Genomic DNA, 21,283 nt, shown 5'->3' with positions numbered 1-21,283 from the left:
ACTGGGTAATAGATGAACTTAGCTTCACATGGATGGGAAGTCTGTTCCATAGGAAGGGCAGTCTCTGGGACATATATTTGTCTCTCCAGTATGTTCTGTTTAAGCCACAGACAAAGTTCAGTTCCTTAGACCTTGTATTTCTGGTACTCCTTGACTTACAAATGCGAAGGAGAGTCATAAGTGTGGGACTTGCAGATGCATTGTACACCAGGCATAGATCACCCCTCAACAGTCTATAGGAGACTGAGTAGAGGGAAAGAGATTTAAGGTGCTCTGTTCAGAACCTGCTCAGGCAGGTTTGTTACACCTTGCATTATTTTTTGTAAGAAAGTTCTGAGATTGTTCTAGTTGCTATATATGCCTGATCAGGTACATACCTAAGGGAGCATTGTAATCTATGACTGGTCTGATAGGGTGAAATACAGTGAGATAATGACCTCTTTGGACCTAGATGCCATGCCCTTTCACCACTGAGGCAACCTGATGGTTGAAGGTTAGGCTACTGTCTATGTGCATACCCAGATCCCTGACCACTGTGCCTGAATCGTAGGGGCATATTATCAACACGGTAATTAGCCAGGATAGTTGATTTCCCAAAGGGTAAAATTATGTATTTCTTAGCACTGAGTTTAAAATCATGGCTTTGGTATCATTTATTAAGTCAGAGACAGACCTTCTTGAAGAATGGTAATATCTGCAAGGGAGTCAATAATAACCTTCAGCTTGCAATCATCTGCAAATGTAGTTAGCCATAAACCTTCAGTATTTGCTTCCATTTCAGAGAAATAGATGCCAAAAAGGAGCAGGCCTAAGACTGAGTCCTGAGGGACTGTACTAGTGACTGGCCTTTTGGTGGAGATGGCCTCATCTATTTTGCCCTCCTGGGTCCTATCAGTGAGCCAGCTGGCTGTCCGGTGGGTGATAAAAGGATTTATACCTAAATTATTGAGTTTGCCAATAATACCTGAGTGGGGTATTATATCAAAAGCCTTGGCCAGGTCGAGGTAAGCTGTGTGTACAGTCTTACCTTCATCCAATGCTTTGGTGACCCTCTCAAAAAAGTCCAACAAATGTAAGATTTAATAGGCATGACTTTCCTTTAACAAAGCCTGACTGTGATGGGTCCATCAATTGCAGGTTACCTATATCCTCATTTACCATAACCATGATGACTCTTTCTTTGGCCTTACATATGAGGCCGGTAAGACTTATGGATCTGTAGTCACCCCAACCAGTGTTTGGACCTCCTTTGTGCAGGGGAATGTCTAGAGCCATCTTCCACTCCTTGGGCACAAAACCTGACTGAAGGCTTTGGTTGATTAGTGATTCAAGTGGACAAGAGAGGTCATGCTTCATGCTATTTATTAAACATCCTAGGATTTTATCAGGGCACATCAGTGCTGTGTTTTTGTCCTTGGAAAGTGCATTGATGACCTGTTCCCTAGTAATGGCTGGGGGGGGTATGTAGTATTTCCTTTGGACTATAAGTGGGGGAGTAGGGAGAGAAATTTGAGCTGAACCTGTCAGACAAAAGGTTAACAATGGCCTAAGGTTCAATGTGGGTGACACCACTTACAGTATGTTCTGCACATTGTTGTGTATTTCCCCTGAGGTTGCCAATGCAGCTGTAGAAAGCTTTGTGGTTGTCTATTGCTTGAAAAGCCATTGCTTTCTTCAGATTTAAGCTTTACAGTATTAATTAACCTTCTTAACTGCCTGTTTAGATTGGTCAGGGGGCTTTTAGTAAGGATGGCTTTATTCCTCCTATGCTTTGCCAAGGTTTTTTTTTCCTTTGATGTATAACTAACTGATATTGTGATTCTACCAGAATAGTTTGCCTTTTGAATTTGTCTTATTCTTAATACAAGAAGGCACAGCTTGCTTTCCACAACTAAAAAATATGGTTGTACAGAGATTTTGTAAATACCTCAGGATATGCTGTGATGTTTACTGGGTTTGAGGGTGTTTGGAATTTAGCCAAGGTATAACTTAGTAGAAAGAGGTTAACCTTGGAAATAGTTCCTAATGGTTTCTGGTTTTGCTGGATCCCCGTATTTCATTTTCATTTCAAGTAATACTGAATTATGGTCAGATCTGATGAGCAAAGATGTTACATTGGGTGGGGAACACCAGCCCCGTATGTTTGTAAGTACAAGGTCAAGGATGTTTGTAGTCATGTTAGGATAATAAACCAACTGTTTCAGGATGTTGGTACTAACAAAGTTTAGGAATCACTGGCCTTATGCATTAGAAGTGGTGTAGGATTCCCAGTCGATAGAGGGGTAGTTGAGATCCCCCATAAACATCATATTGGGCTGAACTGTGAGGGACTCTAGTACCTTGAGATAGATAGTGAGGGTTTTCTGGGACATGGAACAGAACCTATAGATTGCAAGGATATGGTATGAGACCCTGTATTTGGTGAGTTGAATATGAATGAGCTCCAGTGGGTCACACACTTTAACTAGTCTGGATGTGAAGTTGGTTTTAATATAGACTGAGACTCCTCCACCTTTACTTCCTTCTTGTACAGAAGCTGGTCTAAAGGTGTGAAAGGCATTATAACCTTGCATTTCTGGAGTACTCTCCATGAAATTAAACCATGTCTCCATTACTGCACAAATGTTTACACTCACCAGGGAGAGGAAGGCTTGCAGAGAGTGGAGTTTCTTGTTATGACTTCCAGCTATGAGCAGTACCACCTTCAGATATTCCTTCACAGGTTCAGTTAAGTTGCTAGAGGTTTATCAGTTTGGAAAATTGATAAATTGATAAGAATAAAGTGTGCTAACAGAATGTGTAGGATGACAAATAAAAACAGATCTTGTTTAGATGGTATGAGGATTGGGAACCAAGGTTAAAGAGGAGTACAGACTGTGTAGGAAATTTACAGGGTTTTAGTATTACTAGGAGAGATACTTCAGAGACAGAAGTCACTAAGTTAGTTTCTACCGATGCGTAGAAAGTCATTGCAGTGCAGTCCACAGAAGTTTGGTACAGATACTTGAGAGTTAGTGCAGAAGTCAGATCAAATATCTAGCATTCCAGACTATTAATTCTGCCATTCAAGAGAAAAGGAATATTTCTGAGTACAGAATTTACAGATGGTATAATGAGTAAAGAAGTTACGGATGCTATAATTCAGTCTATTTCAATTTATCAGCACTGTTGCTTGAGACAGTAAGATTTGATGCAGATATTGTAGACATCTACCTCCACCGCATACTACTATTACATAATAAACCACCCTCATCCGATCTTGTGTACAGACTTTTATTCTGAATGGTAAAATAAGAATTGGCACATAATGTAGACGTTGGCACCTGTGTAGCACATTTCTGGGTAATTAAAAAATAAAGACATTCATTCCAGTCATTCCAGCTTCATTACAGTACCTTACAGTTTCACACAGTCCTCTTAATTCTTACAATGGTGAGTCATCTTCCATGAGTCCCAAGTAAGCCCCAAAACCCCAAAATAACCTTGCAAATCTACAGTTGTTCATCAGCAGATAGACTATTCCCCGGATTCACTATTCTTCCTTGCAGAACTTGCTTAGTCCTGCATGGAAGTGGTCATTTAGGAGCAGCATGGCAGTGCTCCATGCATATTAATGAAGGCGCACTGCCTGAGCTCCTAAATGGACATGGAGCATGTACGAGTGCAGGGGGCATGTCTGAGAGCAGAGCTCTCAGAATATACACTTCCCTGCAATCAAGAACACCAGTTTAGCAATAAGAATGAGAGAGAACGCTCATAGGTGTTCGCATACCCCCAGCAACACCCCCCCAAGTTTATAAGAGGAATAGTTAAAATATAAAATATAAACAAGCTAATTTTTTTATTAAACAGATAAAATGTAAACATAGGTGCGCGGGTTTGCCCATTACTTAGCTACGTATACTGCAGCTGAAATGGCACAAGACGATAAATATCAAGATATATGCAAATGAAACAGTACTGCAATAATGTAGTGGGCAGAGCATTTGCCTTACGAGCAGTCATTCCCAGTTCAAGTCTCACTCCAGTACATTCCATTTTCCATGTCGAATCACTTTATGAACAATATTTTTTGCTGCATAACCTACTAAATAACATATATTTGTAAAATGGAGTACTGCATTAAATGCAGATGTATGGTGTCATTTTCATAATGTTGTAAAATCCACAGATAAACACAAGTGCCCCATACAGTATATGTATACATGAATCAGGGATACAAATCAAAGGTACAATGTGTAATGAATGATAAATCCATAGTGTGCCCAAATCCACCACCTTCCCAAGAACCATTTTACATTTCTGTCTAAATTAGTGTGGGGGTAAGCGGGAGTAAGCACTATTAAGCAGTAGTAAGCGGAAGTAAGAATATTTTAGTAGTAGTAAGCAAGTGTAAGCCTGTTTTGGCAGGGGTAAGCAATGCACATACAGGTTAAGCAATATTAAAGCTAACTCTCTGTAAGCATATTTAACCGCAAGTTAGCATTGCTTACCATTGCGCAAACCCACTCAAACTCACTTAAAATTGCTTAAAAGTGCCTTAATTACTCTGTATGCAACAGCCACTGTTTTGGCCAGAAACAAAATAAACAACCTTTGCAGGACTTGAACCCAAGACCCTGTAGACTATAATCACAGTAGTTAACCACTAAGCCATTACAGCAGTACATAAGATTGAGGTAACACCAAACAGATCCTCACTACAGGAAAATCAAACTTAACATGTGAAAGGAATCTATGTACAGTTTTATGTTGTATAACCTACTGCATAACATAAATATGTGAACTGGAGTACTGCATTAAGTCCAGATATGAGGTGTCATTGTAATAAAGTGTTGAAGTCCCCTAATAAACACAAGGACCTCATACAGTGTACATACAAATGAATCATGGATACCAAACACATATATAACATGTAATGAATAATAAATCAATGCCAAACAGCAAATAGTATGCAAATTAAAAATTAAGCAACACTAAGCATTGCACAGCCCCGCTTACTAGGTGTAAGCAATCTGTAGGATAGCTAAATCAGTTTGCCCATTGATATACCCCTTTAAGCAATGCCAACCTTAGGTAAGCAGTTTTGCCCATAGCTTAGCATTTTCAAACCCATCCAATCATGGCAAAGTGTGAGAAATTGGCCCTATTTAAACTCAACAGGTGGGAATACATCTCATAACTGGTTGCAGCTTCCTCTTGTAGATGCTATGACTGGTATGGGAGAGGGTTTGTGCTTTCAGGTGCAGCACTGGGGCATCCAGGAGTCCAGAGTCATGACAGGACTCCTTGTTAAAGACAATGACCAGAGACTGCTGCAGGGCCAATACTAGGGCTCCCAATATAAAGTGGAAGCCTGGGACCATCTCGCCCGTGACCACACCAGTGCCATTGGCATACCTCAAACTGGTGAGCAGGTCAGGCATCACTATGCTGACCTGAAGTGGAAAAAGAAGGATCTCTTGGATCAGTGGATCCAAGAGGCTAGGAGGACTGGGGATGTCCCAGCCCTGTGTAAGTATCAGTCCACTACCTGTTTAATAATTACGAGCTCAATGTATATTATGGATAGGTATGGCTAAATATTCCTCTTATGTTTTTCACAGTGGCAGATGAGGGGGCTGGAAACCAGGAAGCCCATGCCTGTAGATTGCAGTGGATGCATCGCAAGGCAGGTTAGTAATAATCTGTACTGTCATAGGAAATAAATCGAAAAGTAGTAGTAAATTGATTGCCACTATAAAACCTGCATTGTTTAAGGCATGTACTGCATACAGCAGAGAATATGGCAGGAAGAGTCTCATATAGGTTGTATGTAAATAAAAGGATAATAGCCTGACAATAAAGGTCTAACTGCTGGACTGCATATATTTACTCTGGTATCATATGGTAATGTAGAGTTGCAATCTCTTAATAGTACTGTTGTATTAAGCACTGTTACCCACACTGTGCTACATAAATAAAATGTGTAGGAATGTCTGTATATGACTGTTGTAATCACAATAGGTTATATAGTACAACTGAGAGAGACTCAGACAGAAAACAGTGAAAAGATAGATAACATAATCCAAATAGCCCACTCAACTGAGACATAAACTGTTGTACTTTTAGCACACACAGCCATGGTGTGAATCCTGGGAGTGGTAGTAGGCTCTATGCAGAATCCTACCCTCACAACTGTACAAATATGTCCAGAATGTCCACTTAATTAACCCATATTCGCTGACTGTCACCTTGTCCCCCTGGCAAATAAGTGGGATGATCCCAAATGTTTAGGCAGCAAATAAGAACTACAACTGATTGTCAGACATCTATAAGAACAAACCTGTCACTCTAGCAACTCTCCAAAATGTTATGAGAGTAATAAGCCAAGTATGTCCCATCTCCACCCCAATGCTGTGAAGCTGTGACCAGAGTTTAAACAGTAACAGAGTGAGACATATGTGCATAATACTAATGTGGAATCTGGTAATATGTGTGGCAACATTCAGGTAGTGCTAACAAACATTACCCCCACAAGTCTGTCAGATATGAACACTGTGCCTAGAAATAAAAGATTGATATCCTGGACTGGTACTGTTTACTCTGATATTCCATGGCATTGTTAGTGTTGCAGTTGCTCTGAATAATAAGGTATTACTTATCACTGTTACCCACACTGTGCTACATAATAAAACTGTCCAGGAAATCCTGTATAAGAGTGTTGCAATTACAAGGTCAGATTCTAAAACCACAGGAGACTTATAGGCAGAAATCAGAGAAGAGATACACAACAATATCTATATAACACACTCAACTGTGATGGGCGCTGTTTTATTTTTAGCAGACACAGCCATAGTTCGAATCCTGGGAGTGGTAGTAAGCTGCATGCAGAATCATACCTCACAAGTGTACAGAATTGTCCAGAATGTCCAGTTAATAGGTCCATATCTGCCGGCTGTTACCCTGACCCCTGGCATATCAGTGTGCTAATCTTTGACAGGGAGGCAGCATTTCATGTCATATAACTGAGTGTCAGGTCTGTACATATTTGGAAAATGTCAGTGAAAACAAACCTGTCATTGTACAACTCACCAAAGTTTTAAAAAGACAATAGTCAAAATATATCCCACTTCACCCACATGTGGTCAAGACATGCCCAGAGTGTGTGCAATAAGAGATGGACAAGTATGTGCTTAACATTAACTTGGAATCTGGGAATATGTGTAGAAACAGTTAGGTAGTGTTAACAAACAATACCTCCACAGGTATACCAGGTAAAAGGTGTATACTGCAGGTAAAACTGAGTTCATGTATATAGTTGTCTACATCCATACTACTGTTCAAACTAAGGCTATAGGGTAGCATACTAATACCTGTAAGGTACAGATCATAGTACTGACTAGAAAGGTAATAATAACTACAGGAATATACTAGTTGTTAATTGACCCCCTCACCATATCTGCAACAATAAACTAAATACACAACTCAGTCGGTATGTGCTCCATTAAATCTACTGTTGAGACATATGTCCTATTGTTTGACAAATAATTAAAATTGTTTCTATGCATGTGTCATATTGAAATACTCCCACATTGGTGGCATGCTGCCATCAATGTACATGCATGCTGTTGTAATGACCACTGTGGTTCCATATATTTATGTGTTCTGTTTGCTATGCAACTGTTCCATATCTGGCATTTATGGCTAATGGGAATATCTATGCATGCTGTTACACCTAATCCTGGAATGTGATGACTATTACTAACCCACATATTTCGTAAAATTGAAACACCATAGCACGTTTGGGAAGGCCGGTCTCAGTGGACCCACCTGTCCCACCTCATCCAGCCATGGCACTGGGCACCAGCATATCTGGGGCCCACCCCGGGACCTCCTCGTATGCTGGTCCTGCACCATCTTTGGGTGGAACCACCTCAAGGGATGGGGCTCACCCCCCCCGAGAGCAGGCGCGGACAGGACACTGTCACCCATCGCCAGGTTGGGGCAGTGGTGCGTAGCGAGCTCCACAGGGAGTTTGGAGATCTGCTACTCCAGCTTGAGGGCCATGCATCACAACTAGAGGGACGGCCTGACCGTCCTACTCAGCCCCCAACACAGTTACCTTTGGGGCTGTGAAGGTGCAGTGGTGACTGCCCATGGGTGGGGACATCAGTCTCACTGTTTCCACTAGGGGGCTCATGGGCTTCTGATTTCCAAACATCCCTCCCCATCAAGGTGTTTACCCCCACATGTGTCATATACTGCCCCTGTATGCTGTCTTGTTTGTTATCCTACCCAACCTACCTCCCCAAATATACCTACTGTCCCTCCCCAACATCCCACTCTCACCTGAAAAAAAAGGGCAAGCTGTTCGCCCCAAAAAATCTCACCCCATACATAGCAGTCCATTTCGAACATGTCCACTGGACACATGTAATCTGGTATAATTGGCTTCACAACATATTATTGTTGTCCTCATCCCTCTCTCAGGGGTATGAGTGTCCAAATCTACCCCACGAATCAGTGTATATGTATAGCTTTTGCTGTAGAAGAAATGGGCATCTATGGACCTTCCCTACACCCATCCTGCACATCCTTAGCTATTTTCCTTACTGTCTTTCTCCCTTTGTGCCCCTTTTTCACCACTTTCCGTCATTTCTTTCAAAGAAATTAGCTCAGGGGTAAGCAGGAGTAAGCACTTTTAAGCAGCAGTAAGCGGGTTTAAGCCTGTTTGAGTGGGGGTAAGCAAAGCCTACACAGGTTAAGTAATTGAGAAGCTAAATCAGTATAAGAAACTGGATCCAGAAGTTAGCAGTGCTTAACTTCATGCAAACTCATGTAAACCTGCTTAAAAGTGCCTTAATCACTCTGTATCCAATGGCCCTTGTTCTGCCCAGCAACAAAATAAACTGCCTCTGCAACGCTTGAACCCAGGACCCCACACACCATAGTCAAAGTGCTTCACCACTAAGCCATGTTAAATACACAGAGCCCTCATGTTTTCACAAACATATCATCCAGCACAGTCATTCAACAGTACAGGAACTGTATTTATACATGTAGATGTATGTGTGTGTGTGTGTGTGTGTGTGTGTGTGTGTGTGTGTGTGTGTGAGTGTGTGTGTGTGTGTGTGTGTGTGTGTGTGTGTGTGTGTGTGTGTGTGTGTGTGTGTGTGTGTATATATATATATATATATATATATATATATATATATATATAGATCTCTCTCTCTCTCTCTGTATATATATATATATATATATATATATATATATATATATATATATATATATATATATATATATATATATATATATACACATATGCATACATCTATAGCTATATATGTATATATATATATATATATATATATATATATATATATGTATATATATAGGGATCTACTGCTTTTGGTTGAATTACATTTGGTCAAAAATGATTTCAGGCAGCCCACTTCACCGAAAATGCATTTCACTGAAAACCCATTTGGTCGAATCACATTTGGTTGAAAATGGAATATAGCCCCTGCCCCACTGCAGTGCGACCCTGGAGTGAGAATATAAAGTTAGGGGGGGTGTGGGGGCTATAATTGCAGTGTATTCACTATTACATACTTGTGTATCCATTAAAAAAACATTGAAACATATAATGTCAGTAAAAACTAGTTGCAAAATGTGGGGGGCTGTGCCCCCCACCCCTCCCAACTTTATATTCTCACTCCAGGGTCGCACTGCAGTGGAGCAGGGGCTATATTCCATTTTTGACCAAATGGGATTCAACCAAATGTGCTTTCAATCAAATGTGCTTTCCGTGAAGTGGGCTGCCTGAAATCATTTTCGACCAAATGTAATTCGACCAAAAGCAGTAGACCCATATATATATATATATATATATATATATATATATATATATATATAAATATACAGTAGCGTTGTCACCTCACAGTAAGACGCTGCCTGGATCGACTCTCAGCTAGAGCGTCTTCTGCATGGAGACATGCGTGAATGGGCGTACCTTCATTGAAGGTTGTGCGTCAGGGCTGGCAACTCCCTACATAAAAATCAACTGCCAATCATTAGAGGACCGGAGTTCATTGGTTCATAGATTAGTACTAAGCTAACTGCCCTTGTGAGCCATTTTAAGCCTAGCCAATTGTCCCTTGTGAGATTCAAACCCTGCACCTTGTGTTTGCAAGGCAAACACCTTAACCATTAGGCCACCCTCTTCTCTGCCATTTTTTCTTACACAGCCATAGTTCGCAAATGTGACTGATGCTTTACAGTATTCCATTTAGTCACTAATTTCAGTGTTGCTGGTCTTCATCCTGTTCATCTCAGTGTCCCAACACTAAACTCTGGTTCAAGTCCAAGGTAATCCTGATTCTTTCATTGCTTCCTGTGCCTTTTTTTTCTCTCAAGCATTTTCTTTTGAAACATTAGAAAAGATTTCCCTGGCAAAGTCTCTCTGTAAGCTTTACTGTCATAATAAGAAGAAGCAGTTTCTTCTTTTGTTTGATAGTTCACTTATATAGGGTTCATAGGTACGTACTAGGCTATCTGCCCAAAGGCATTTATAAGCCTAGCCAGAATGTGCTGGCTTTCGTCGCCCCCTTAGATTAGTTCCCTGTGCCTCTGTCCAGCAGAGCCACTGAAGTGATTCCAGGGGTAAACTTTGTTTCCCATCCACTTGTCAAGGTTTCTTTTGAAGAGTGTTAGCGAGGAGCTCTCCCTAATGTAGATTGGAATCTTATTCCAAAGCATGGGAAGTCTCTGGGACAGGAATCTACCCCTCCAGCACGTCCTATTTATTGATGTGGTGAGGTTTAGATCCCTAGAGCATGTGGCTCGAGGGGATAAGGTTTTCTTTAGGTGAAGCATGTCCGTCAATTCTGGGTTGGACATGGCCTTGTATGTCAGGCAGAGATCACCTCTGAGTAGGCGGTATGCAACAGAGTACAGCTGGAGTTTCTTCAGTCGGGCTGCATAGGGCATCTGTTTGAGGCCAGTGATCCTCTTGGTAAAGTACTTCTGTGGTCTTTCCAGCTGTTGCAGGTGTCTTGTAAGGTACATCCCAAATGGGGCATTATACTCTATGATGGGTCTGATGAGTGATGAGTAGAGGGGCACAATGACCTCTTTTGATCTGGATGCGAACCCTTTTGTGATTAGGTGGGCCACGTAGAAGGATTTTCTAACCACTTTGGCAATGTGATTATCAAAGGTGAGATTACTATCTACTTGGGTTCACAGATCCCTTATTACATCTTCCGTATTTAGAGTAGTACCACCAATGTGGTAGTTTGTGGGTACTTTCTTTTTTTCAAAGGGGATGACTATGTACTTTTTGGCATTTAGCTTGAGGCCATGATTTTGACACCAGGTATCCATCTCAGTGAGACCCTTTTGGAGGATGTCTGCATCAGCCAAAGAGTCAGTTGCAGCCCCTAGTTTGCAGTAGTCTGTGAACCTGGTCAGCCATAGTCCTCCTGTGCTTGCCTGTACCTCTGAGAAGTATATGCCAAACAGGAGAGGTCCTAGGACTGAGCCCTGGGGAACGCCACTTGTAACCGGTTTAGAGTTGGACCTAGCTCCCGCAACTCTCACCATGTGGGTTCTGTCCATGAGACAGTTGGCTACCCATCTTGTGACATAGAGGTTCATGTTCAGGCTAGTGAGCTTGTCTATAATACCAGAATGGGGAATAGTGTTGAAGGCCTTAGCAAGGCCCAAGTAGGCTGTGTGTACCACCTTTCCCTTGTCTATAGCCTTGGTAACTGTCTCAAAGAAGTCCATCAGGTTTAGGAGGCATGATCTGCCCTTAAAGCCGAACTGGGTAGGGTCCAGTGTTTGGAGGTTCCCAATGTCTCTGTTAATGAGTTCCATGATGATGCACTCCATAACCTTGCAGACCAAGCTAGTCAGGCTTATACAGTGATAGTTCCCGGGGTCTGCTGTGCCTCCACATTTGTGGAGTGTAATAACCATTGCTGTGCGCAACTCTATGGGTACGTAGCCGGAGGCGGAGTTTGAACAGTGTGTTCAGGTGAGGGGTTAGTTAGTCTTTGAGCTTGTATAGGACGCAGCCTGGGACACCATCTGGTCCCATTGATGCTGTGTTTTTGGCTTTGGAGAGGGCTGTTTTAACCTGAGTGTCTGTGATTTCAGGGACTCTACATTCTTCTGGTATGGTTATGGGCCCTTTTGGTGGTGAAGTTTGTGCTGAACCTGTCTGCCAGGATGTTGTCGATATTGGTCGGTTCAGTGTATTTTGTGCCATTCTGCACTAACTCCGAGCAGATTTGAGCATTGCCACTTAGATTCTTGACATAGCTAAAGAATGCCTTGTGGTTATCTTTGGAGTTCTTGACAATTTTTCTTTCAAAGCTCACCTTCGATGATTTTATGAGGGATTGTAGTTTCTTGCAGATACTGATCAGGGATGTCTTCCCTTCTTGGGATTTTACTCTTTTCTGTACTAGTTTCCTCCTTCTATTGTATAGCTTGTTTATGGCAGGAGTCCACCAAACTGGTTTCCTTTTCTTGGAGGAGTAAGTCTTGGTTTTGTTTGGGATGACACGATCCATGCATTCTTATAGGTGCCCATAGAATGCATTAGTAAAGGGTTTTGCAGCTTGGACAGCATTATCCTTCAGCAGGGGGGCTTTGAAACTTTCCACCTCGGTCTTAAGTAACATGAAGTTTGCTTTTGAAATGTTTTTCACAGTGGTTTCCTTATCCGGGGGTGGGGGTGGAATGTGGATATCCAAAGTGATTTGTTTATGGTCAGATCTAACCAGCGAGGGGTTGACCTCCGGTGTGGAACACCGGTCGCCCAAGTTGATGATGACCAGGTCCAATATGTTGTCACCTCTGGTGGGAGTGCGAACCAGTTGAACCAGGGCATTTGAGTTTATAAATTTTAGGAAATGCTGGGCAAGGGAGTTAGTACTGGAGTAGTTCTCCCAGTTAATGTTTGGGTAATTGAAATCACCCAATATTAGGGTGTTTGGTAGGATCTTTATGTTTCCCAGTGTTTCCAGAAACGCGGAATGGGGGTCCTGGGACATGGTGGGTGATCTGTAGCAAGCTATAATTTTAATAGCAGTTTTGCCCATTGTTAGTTGCACGTGGATTATCTCAAGTATCGTGCTGTGCCACTAACCCGGAGGTGTGGGTATCCTTTATGAATATGGATACGCCCTCACCTTTTGTATTTCGGTTTGGGTTCTGTGGCTGAAATGTATGGTAAGAATTGTAGCCTGGTAGTGCTGGGGTGCTCTCTGGAGCCTTAAACCAGGTTTCTGTTACTGCAAATATATCGATTTTCTCCATACTGAGGAGTGCCTCGAGTGCATGCATTTTGAGGTTTAGACTTCTAGCATTGAGTAGCATTGCCCTCAGTTTTTTGTTACTTATGCTATTTATGGTGGTGGGTTTGTCTTTTGAGCCTTGCCTAAAAAAGGCACTATAGGGGTGGCAAGAGCCTTGGCCAGTATTCAAAAGCCTAAGGGTGACAGGTGTAAGCCGTCGCTAGCGAAGCAGCGTGGCTTGTAGAGCATGTTATCCCAGGCGGACAGACACTGGATCCCCTTTGAATGTCACCAGAAACTTAGCCAATTGTTGAAATCAAGAATTTTTTCTTTATACCATGGTATCATTCTTGGTGAGGGGAGAATGCTACTCAGGGTCAGGGTCATACCGGCCTGGGCTACATGATCAGAAAGCTCTTCCATGTCTTTTTTCATGTAGTCCAGGGAGGTACGGCTCAGGTCATTCACACCAACATGGACAATGACAGAGCCATACTTGTACTTGTTCTGGAGTCAGCTGAGTGCTTGTGTTATGTGGCGGAGCCTGGCACCCGACAGGCAGCTAACAGTAACCTTGTCCTTATTCAGCCTAGTGAGTGGGACGTCAGTGTGCCTAACTACAGCGTCACCTATTACTAGTATGTTGGGTATGTTACTTTGCCTTAAGGGCTGTGATTGCATGGCACACTGGTTTTGTGAAGTATGCGTTTCAGGGTTTGTGTTGGGGGGGTGGAGGTTGCTTGGATGTTTGCTTTGGAGGCCTCTGTTGGTTTTTCAGATTTTTATTTAGAGCCTCTGAGTATGTTTTCATGTAGTTGTGTGTGTTTTTTACCAGTGCTGGTTTAATGGGTCTATGTAAGACTGGTGGTGTGATGCAACTATTTCCCTTCTCCTCTTGATTGTCTGATCCAGTCTTGGGTTGAGAGAGCTTAGCCTCCAGTTTGGGTGTATAATTGCATCTCTCACATGTATTAGTGTTTGGTGGTAGGAGGAGAGGGTTGTCTGTGTACATGAGGCAGTTATAACATTGCCTCAAAATGACCAGATTCACCAGTTGGACTGGAGAGTACACCTGAAACTGCCCTTTGGACATGCCTGGATAGGTACAGTGAAATGTATTATTGGATGGCTGGTAAGGTTGAATATAGAGTCTTGTCCTTCCATACAGTACAGGAGGGTCTAGTGCTAGGGTTTATAAATGCTTGCTAAAAGTTTTGAGTTTTTGCTGGATAAACTTTTTTCCCTCCTTAGCCTGTTCTGCATCCAAAATATCTGATTGTCCAAGAAAAAAGTATTCTGAAGAAAGCTGGATACAGCAACTTGAATCTTAAACCTGTCCCTCAACACTCCCAGGTTGCTAGAATAAATTTGCTTCTGTTCTATCTAGTGTGCAGTGAAGAATCATTTCCAGTGAAACTCTGCTGTCTCTAATTTTTTTTTTTTATATTTTTTTCCATTTTGCCAGAGTTTTGTCAGGATCAACTCTTTCTACTGGAAAGATTGCATCTTTACTAATAAGAGACTTGGTTGCCATCTCAGCGACAGGTTTAGACAAACACTTAATGTGCCCTTTCATTTACAAATCCTGATGTATACCAGTTCAAGTGCTTATCCATGTTCCCAAAAAATTTAATACAGTATGTTCTTTCCAAGCAAATAATTTTAAACTCTAAGGGGTACTTACTAATTTTTCAGGCATACGTCTCCTCTGTGGAGCCATTAAGATACAAAGACAACTCACTGCTGCAGTCTTTCCCTATAAAGCAAGCCCCTTGATTCTCTTTACAATGACTCTCTGTACCTTCCCCAATTGTATACCAAATGGTATGCAACTAGGTTTTACAACAGGATGCAATATTCTGTAACTGGTCAGTTAACATCACAAAAGGAAAGACAGTTTCTTCCACAGTATGTCTCTCAACCTCACAAAGGATCAGATGATCAACATACTGCTTTGCAGATTATAGATGAATACCATCCAAAAATTCCAATGGGGTTCATTGTTTTGTCAACTTTTAGTCATTACCTATCAATAATGCACAAAATCATAGAACCATAGGAAAATACAAGGCAATTGTGCCATGTTACCATTTACTCTATCCACCCTTAAACTTTATTCACTTTTATATGGAGCAACAGACCAGTCTTAGTGGGGGTTGAAATGTGAATACCCATCTAATTCTCCAACTAATTTTTGAAGGAAGATAGTAGGTCATACTGCTGAATATGGAATTGAATTTTGTTCTAGAGAAGGGGTAGATATTGCACGATGAACCTGCGCCCCCCACCATGAACTTTTAATTTGCTAAAGCAGGTTCACATCTCTGGTCCTAGAGTTTGCTCAGCTGTTTGATTTGTGGAGACGAGATTTTTGTCTACTGGATCCATAACGGCCTAAAAAGCAAGACACAGATTGCCCCCAAGGAGTGTGTAGGACACTGAAAACAGGAACAGCGCTTCCAAGTTTCTCCTGGTAGCTCGTTTTTTTTTTGGGACTGTGATCTTATTAGTTAAGGACCTCTAGGGTTTCTCCAAATGTTTGATGTGTGTAGCCAGATACATCCGAAAGGAGGCAGCATTGTATTCAATGCCAGGTATAATTACTGCAGGTCATACAAAGGGGGCAAGGAGTTCTTTAGAGCTCGAAGAAATACACTTTGCGATCAGCTGTGCCAGACAGAAGGACTTGATAAAGTACAATTGTGTAAGTAAACTTATAGTAACAGTAGATCTTCAAATAATCATTGCCACAGTAGCGTTAGTTATATGCGGTATATCCTGCCTAGGCTATAACAGTTAAACAGCTTCCACGGCTGCAGGGCACCTTTCACACTCCCAAACTATCAAGCAGCTCACGATGAGCCGATAAAAGACACATTTAGTTATGAAGCCCTTCACAGCTATCCTGCCAGCAGAGACAGGGAGGCTGAGCCCTGAAAGGTCAATGCTAGGAACAACAAAAAATAAATGCCCACACCCTGGCATAAAATAAATAAAAACAACACTAAAAAACAAGTGAAATGGAGAGAAAGAGCAGCTAGCAGCAGTGATCATTCAAACATCTACCGTTATGGCAAGTTCAAATTGCACAACTGCACTGGGATTCATCATATTGATCACTGCTGCAGTAGCTTTAATTTTATAGGTAGATTACCACACCTAACTACATTTGGGTGGTGCAAAGAGAAGCCTCTGGAGAATAGTCCCAGCAAAGCTTGATTTGGAACCAGAGAAGGAATCAAGCTTACAGTGCTTTGTAAAAGTATGTACAAAGGCTCAAGCAGTAGCTTCTAGAATACTTCAAGAATTCAACCCTTTCCAAAAAGCCACAGATGAAGCCAAGGCCCTAGTAGAGTGAGCCCTGACCCTGTCTGGAATAGTTTTGCTGTGGTGAGTATTGTGAAGATATGTGAAGGCTGCCAGCCTAGCTAGACAAATTCTATCATTTGTAAATATTAATATAAGCCACAGGCTTCTCTTAAATGTGAAATGAATGTATTGGATGTTGAACTGCAAAAATGTAACAGTGCACTCTGCTGTAAGAAAGCTGATAAGTCAAGCATTGTGAAATTCTTTGATCTAAAATTCGGAGCAGAGATGTCTAGACGGAGGCATTCTGACTATTGTTTTGAGGCCAGAGTTAATGGCTAGAATTTACATGTATAATCTCTTTTATTGCTCCGGCTACCTGACTAACTGCAAGATCAATAGGGCTATTAACCTCTTGAGTTTCTGTTAGCCTGGGAACCAGAAAGAAATGATGCAATCTGAAATGAATCAGTGGTACTGTGTTATCAATATAAGGACAGAAAGAAAGAGCATTTTAGCATTTATCTTGAGCACATCCAACTCACCAGCACTCTGCCTGTGTTCTATACGTAGGTTTATTTTAGCAACAAGGATCAAATGGTGGAAACTGAAAAAGGGTAATTGTGAGGTGGAGTTCAGGGAAGAGTTAAGACAGGCACTGGGTGGCAGTGAAGAGTTACCGAATAGCTGGGCAACTACAGCAGAGCTAGTAAGGGAAATGGCTAGAAAGGTGTTTGGTCTGACATCTGGAAGGAGGAAGGAGGACAAGGAGACCTGATGGCGGAAGGAGGAAGTACAGGAGAGTATACAGAGAAAGAGGTTGGCAAAGAAGAAGTAGGATTGTCAGAGAGATGAAGAAAATAGACAGGAGTATAACGAGATGAGGTGCATGGCAAAGAGAGAGGTGGTGAAGGCTAAGGATAAGGCGTATGAAGACTTGTATGAAAGGTTGGACACTAAGGAGGGAGAAAAGGACCTCTACTGATTGGCTAGACAGAGGGACCGAGCTAGTAAAGATGTGCAGCAGGTAAGGGTGATAAAGGATAATGAGGGGAAACATACTCACACGCGAGGAAAATGTGTTGAGCGGATGGAAAAAGTACTTTGATGGGGATGATGAATGAAGAGAATGAGAGGGAGAGAAGGTTGGATGATGTGCGGATAGTGAATCATGAAGTGCAGTGGATTAGCAAGGAGGAAGTAAGGATAGCTATGAAGAGGATGAAGAATGGAAAGGCTGTTGGTCCAGATGAGATACCTGTGGAAGCATGGAGGTGTTTAGGTGAAATGGCAGTGGAGTTTTTAACTAAATTGTTTAATGAAATCTTGGAAAGTGAGGGGATGCCTGAGGAATGGAGAAAAAGAGTTTTGGTACCGATTTTTAAGAATAAGTGTGATATGCAGAGCTGTAGTAACTACAGAGGGATTAAACTGATCAGTCACAGCATGAAGTTATGGGAAAGAGTAGTGGAAGCTAGGTTAAGAAGGGAGGTGATGATTAGTGATCAGCAGTATGGTTTCATGCCAGGAAAGAGCACTACAGATGCGATATTTGCTCAGAGTGTTGATGGAGAAGTACAGAGAAGGTCAGGAGGAGTTGCATTGAGTCTTTGTGGACTTAGAGAAAGCATAGACAGGGTGCCTAGAGAGGAGTTGTGGTATGAGGAAGTCGGGAGTGTCAGAGAAGTATGTAAGAGTGGTACAGGATATGTACGAGGGTAGTGTGACAGCAGTGAGTCTGCGCTAGGAGTGACGGATGCGTTTAAGGTGGAGGTGGGTTTACATCAAGGATCAGCTCTGAACCTTTTCTTATTTGGTGGCAAGAGCCTTGGCCAGTATTCAAAAGCCTAAGGGTGACAGGTGTAAGCCGTCGCTAGCGAAGCATCGTGGCTTGTAGAGCATGCTATCCCAGGCGGACAGACACTGGATCCCATTTGAATGTCACCAGAAACTTAGCCAATTGTTGAAATCAAGAATTTTTTCTTTATACCGTGGTATCATTCTTGGTGAGGGCAGAATGCTACTCAGGGTCAGGGTCATACCGGCCTGGGCTACATGATCAGAGAGCTCTTCCATGTCTCTTTTCATGTAGTCCAGGGAGGTATGGCTCAGGTCATTCACACCAACATGGACAATGACAGAGCCATATTTGTACTTGTTCTGGAGTCACCTGAGTGCTTGTGTTATGTGGCGGAGCCTGACACCTGACAGGCAGCTAACAGTAACCTTGTCCTTATTCAGCCTAGTGAGTGGGACGTCAGTGTGCCTAACTACAGCGTCACCTATTACTAGTATGTTGGGTATGTTACTTTGCCTTAAGGGCTGTGACTGCATGGCACACCGGTTTTGTGAAGTATGAGTTTCAGGGTTTGTGTTGGGGGGGTGGGGGGGGGTGGAGGTTGCTTGGATATTTGCTTTGGAGGTCTCTGTTGGTTTTTCAGATTTTTATTTAGAGCCTCTGAGTATGTTTTCATGTATTTGTGTGTGTTTTTTACCAGTGTTGGTTTAATGGGTCTATGTAAGACTGGTGGTGTGATGCAACTATTTCCCTTCTCCTCTTGATTGTCTGATCCAGTCTTGGGTTGAGAGAGCTTAGCCTCCAGTTTGGGTGTATAATTGCATCTCTCGCATGTATTAGTGTTTGGTGGCAGGAGGAGAGGGTTGTCTGTGTACATGAGGCAGTTATAACATGGCCTCAAAATGCCCAGATTCACCAGTTGGACTGGAAAGTACACCTGAAACTGCCCTTTGGACATGCCTGGATAGGTACAGTGAAATGTATTACTGGATGGCTGGTAAGGTTGAATATAGAGCCTTGTCCTTCCATACAGTACAGGAGGGTCTAGTGCTAGGGTTTATAAATGCTTGCTAAAGTTTTGAGTTTTTGCTAGATAAACTTTTTTCCCTCCTTAGCCTGTTCTGCATCCAAAATATCTGATTGTCCAAGAAAAAAGTATTCTGAAGAAAGCTGGATACAGCAACTTGAATCTTAAACCTGTCCCTCAACACTCCCATGTTGCTAGAATAAATTTGCTTCTGGTCTGTCTGGTGTGCAGTGAAGAATCATTTCCAGTAAAACTCTGCTGTCTCTAATTTTTTTTTTAAATATTTTTTTCCATTTTGCCAGAGTTTTGTCAGGATCAACTCTTTCTACTGGTAAGATTGCATCTTTACTAATAAGAGACTTGGTTGCCATCTCAGCGACAGGTTTAGACAAACACTTAATGTGCCCTTTCATTTACAAATCCTGATGTATACCAGTTCAAGTGCTTATCCGTGTTCCCAAAAAATTTAATACAGTATGTTCTTTCCAGGCAAATAATTTTAAACTGTAAGGGGTCCTTACTAATTTTTCAGGCATACGTCTCCTCTGTGGAGCCATTAAGATCCAAAGACAAATGAGTGCTGCGGTCTTTCCCTGTAAAGCGAGCGCCTTGATTCTCCTTACAAGGACTCTCTGTAACTTCCCCAACTGTATCCCAAATGGTATGCAACTAGGTTTTACACAGGATGCAATATTCTGCAACTGCTCAGTTAACATCACAAAACGAAAGACCGTTTCTGCCACAGTATGTCTCTCAACCTCACAAAGGATCAGATGATCAACATACTGCTTTGCAGATTATAGATGAATACCATCCAAAAATTCCAATGGGGTTTATTGTTTTGTCAACTTTTAGTCATTACCTATCAATAATGCACAAAATCATAGAACCATAGGAAAATACAAGGCAATTGTGCCATGTTACCATTTACTCTATCCACCCTTAAACTTTATTCACTTTTATATGGAGCAACAGACCAGTCTTAGTGGGGGTTGAAATGTGAATACCCATCTAATTCCCCAACTAATTTTTGAAGGAAGATAGTAGGTCATACTGCTGGATATGGAATTGAATTTTGTTCTAGAGAAGGGGTAGATATTGCATGATGAACCTGCGTCCCCCACCATGAACTTTTAATTTGCTAAAGCAGGTTCAGATCTCTGGTCCTAGAGTTTGCTCAGCTGTTTGATTTGTGGAGACAAGATTTTTGTCTACTGGATCCATAATGGCCTAAAAAGCAAGACACAGATTGCCCCCAAGGAGTGTGTAGGACACTAAAAACAGGAACAGCGCTTCCAAGTTTCTCCTGGTAGCTCGTTTTTTTTGGGACTGTGATCTTATTAGTTAAGGACCTCTAGGGTTTCTCCAAATGTTTGATGTGTGTAGCCAGATACATCCGAAAGGAGGCAGCATTGTATTCAATGCCAGGTATAATTACTGCAGGTCATACAAAGGGGGCAAGGAGTTCTTTAGAGCTCGAAGAAATACACTTTGCGATCAGCTGTGCCAGACAGAAGGACTTGATAAAGTACAATTGTTTAAGTAAACTTATAGTAACAGTAGATCTTCAAATAATCATTGCCACAGTAGCATTAGTTATATGCGGTATATCCTGCCTAGGCTATAACAGCTAAACAGCTTCCACGGCTGCAGGGTACCTTTCACACTCCCAAACTATCAAGCAGCTCACGATGAGCTGATTAAAAGACACATTTAGTTATGAAGCCCTTCACAGCTATCCTGCCAGCAGAGACAGGGAGGCTGAGCCCTGAAAGGTCAATGCTAGGAACAACAAAAAATAAATGTCCACACCCTGGCATAAAATAAATAAAAACAACACTAAAAAACAAGTGAAATGGA

Source organism: Protopterus annectens, chromosome 8.part1 (genome assembly GCF_019279795.1).
Source record: "Protopterus annectens isolate FY-2018-M chromosome 8.part1, PAN1.0, whole genome shotgun sequence".
Taxonomy (NCBI): Eukaryota; Metazoa; Chordata; order Ceratodontiformes; family Protopteridae; genus Protopterus; species Protopterus annectens.
The sequence above is the reverse complement of the archived record's forward strand: the minus strand, read 5'-3'. Positions refer to the sequence as shown.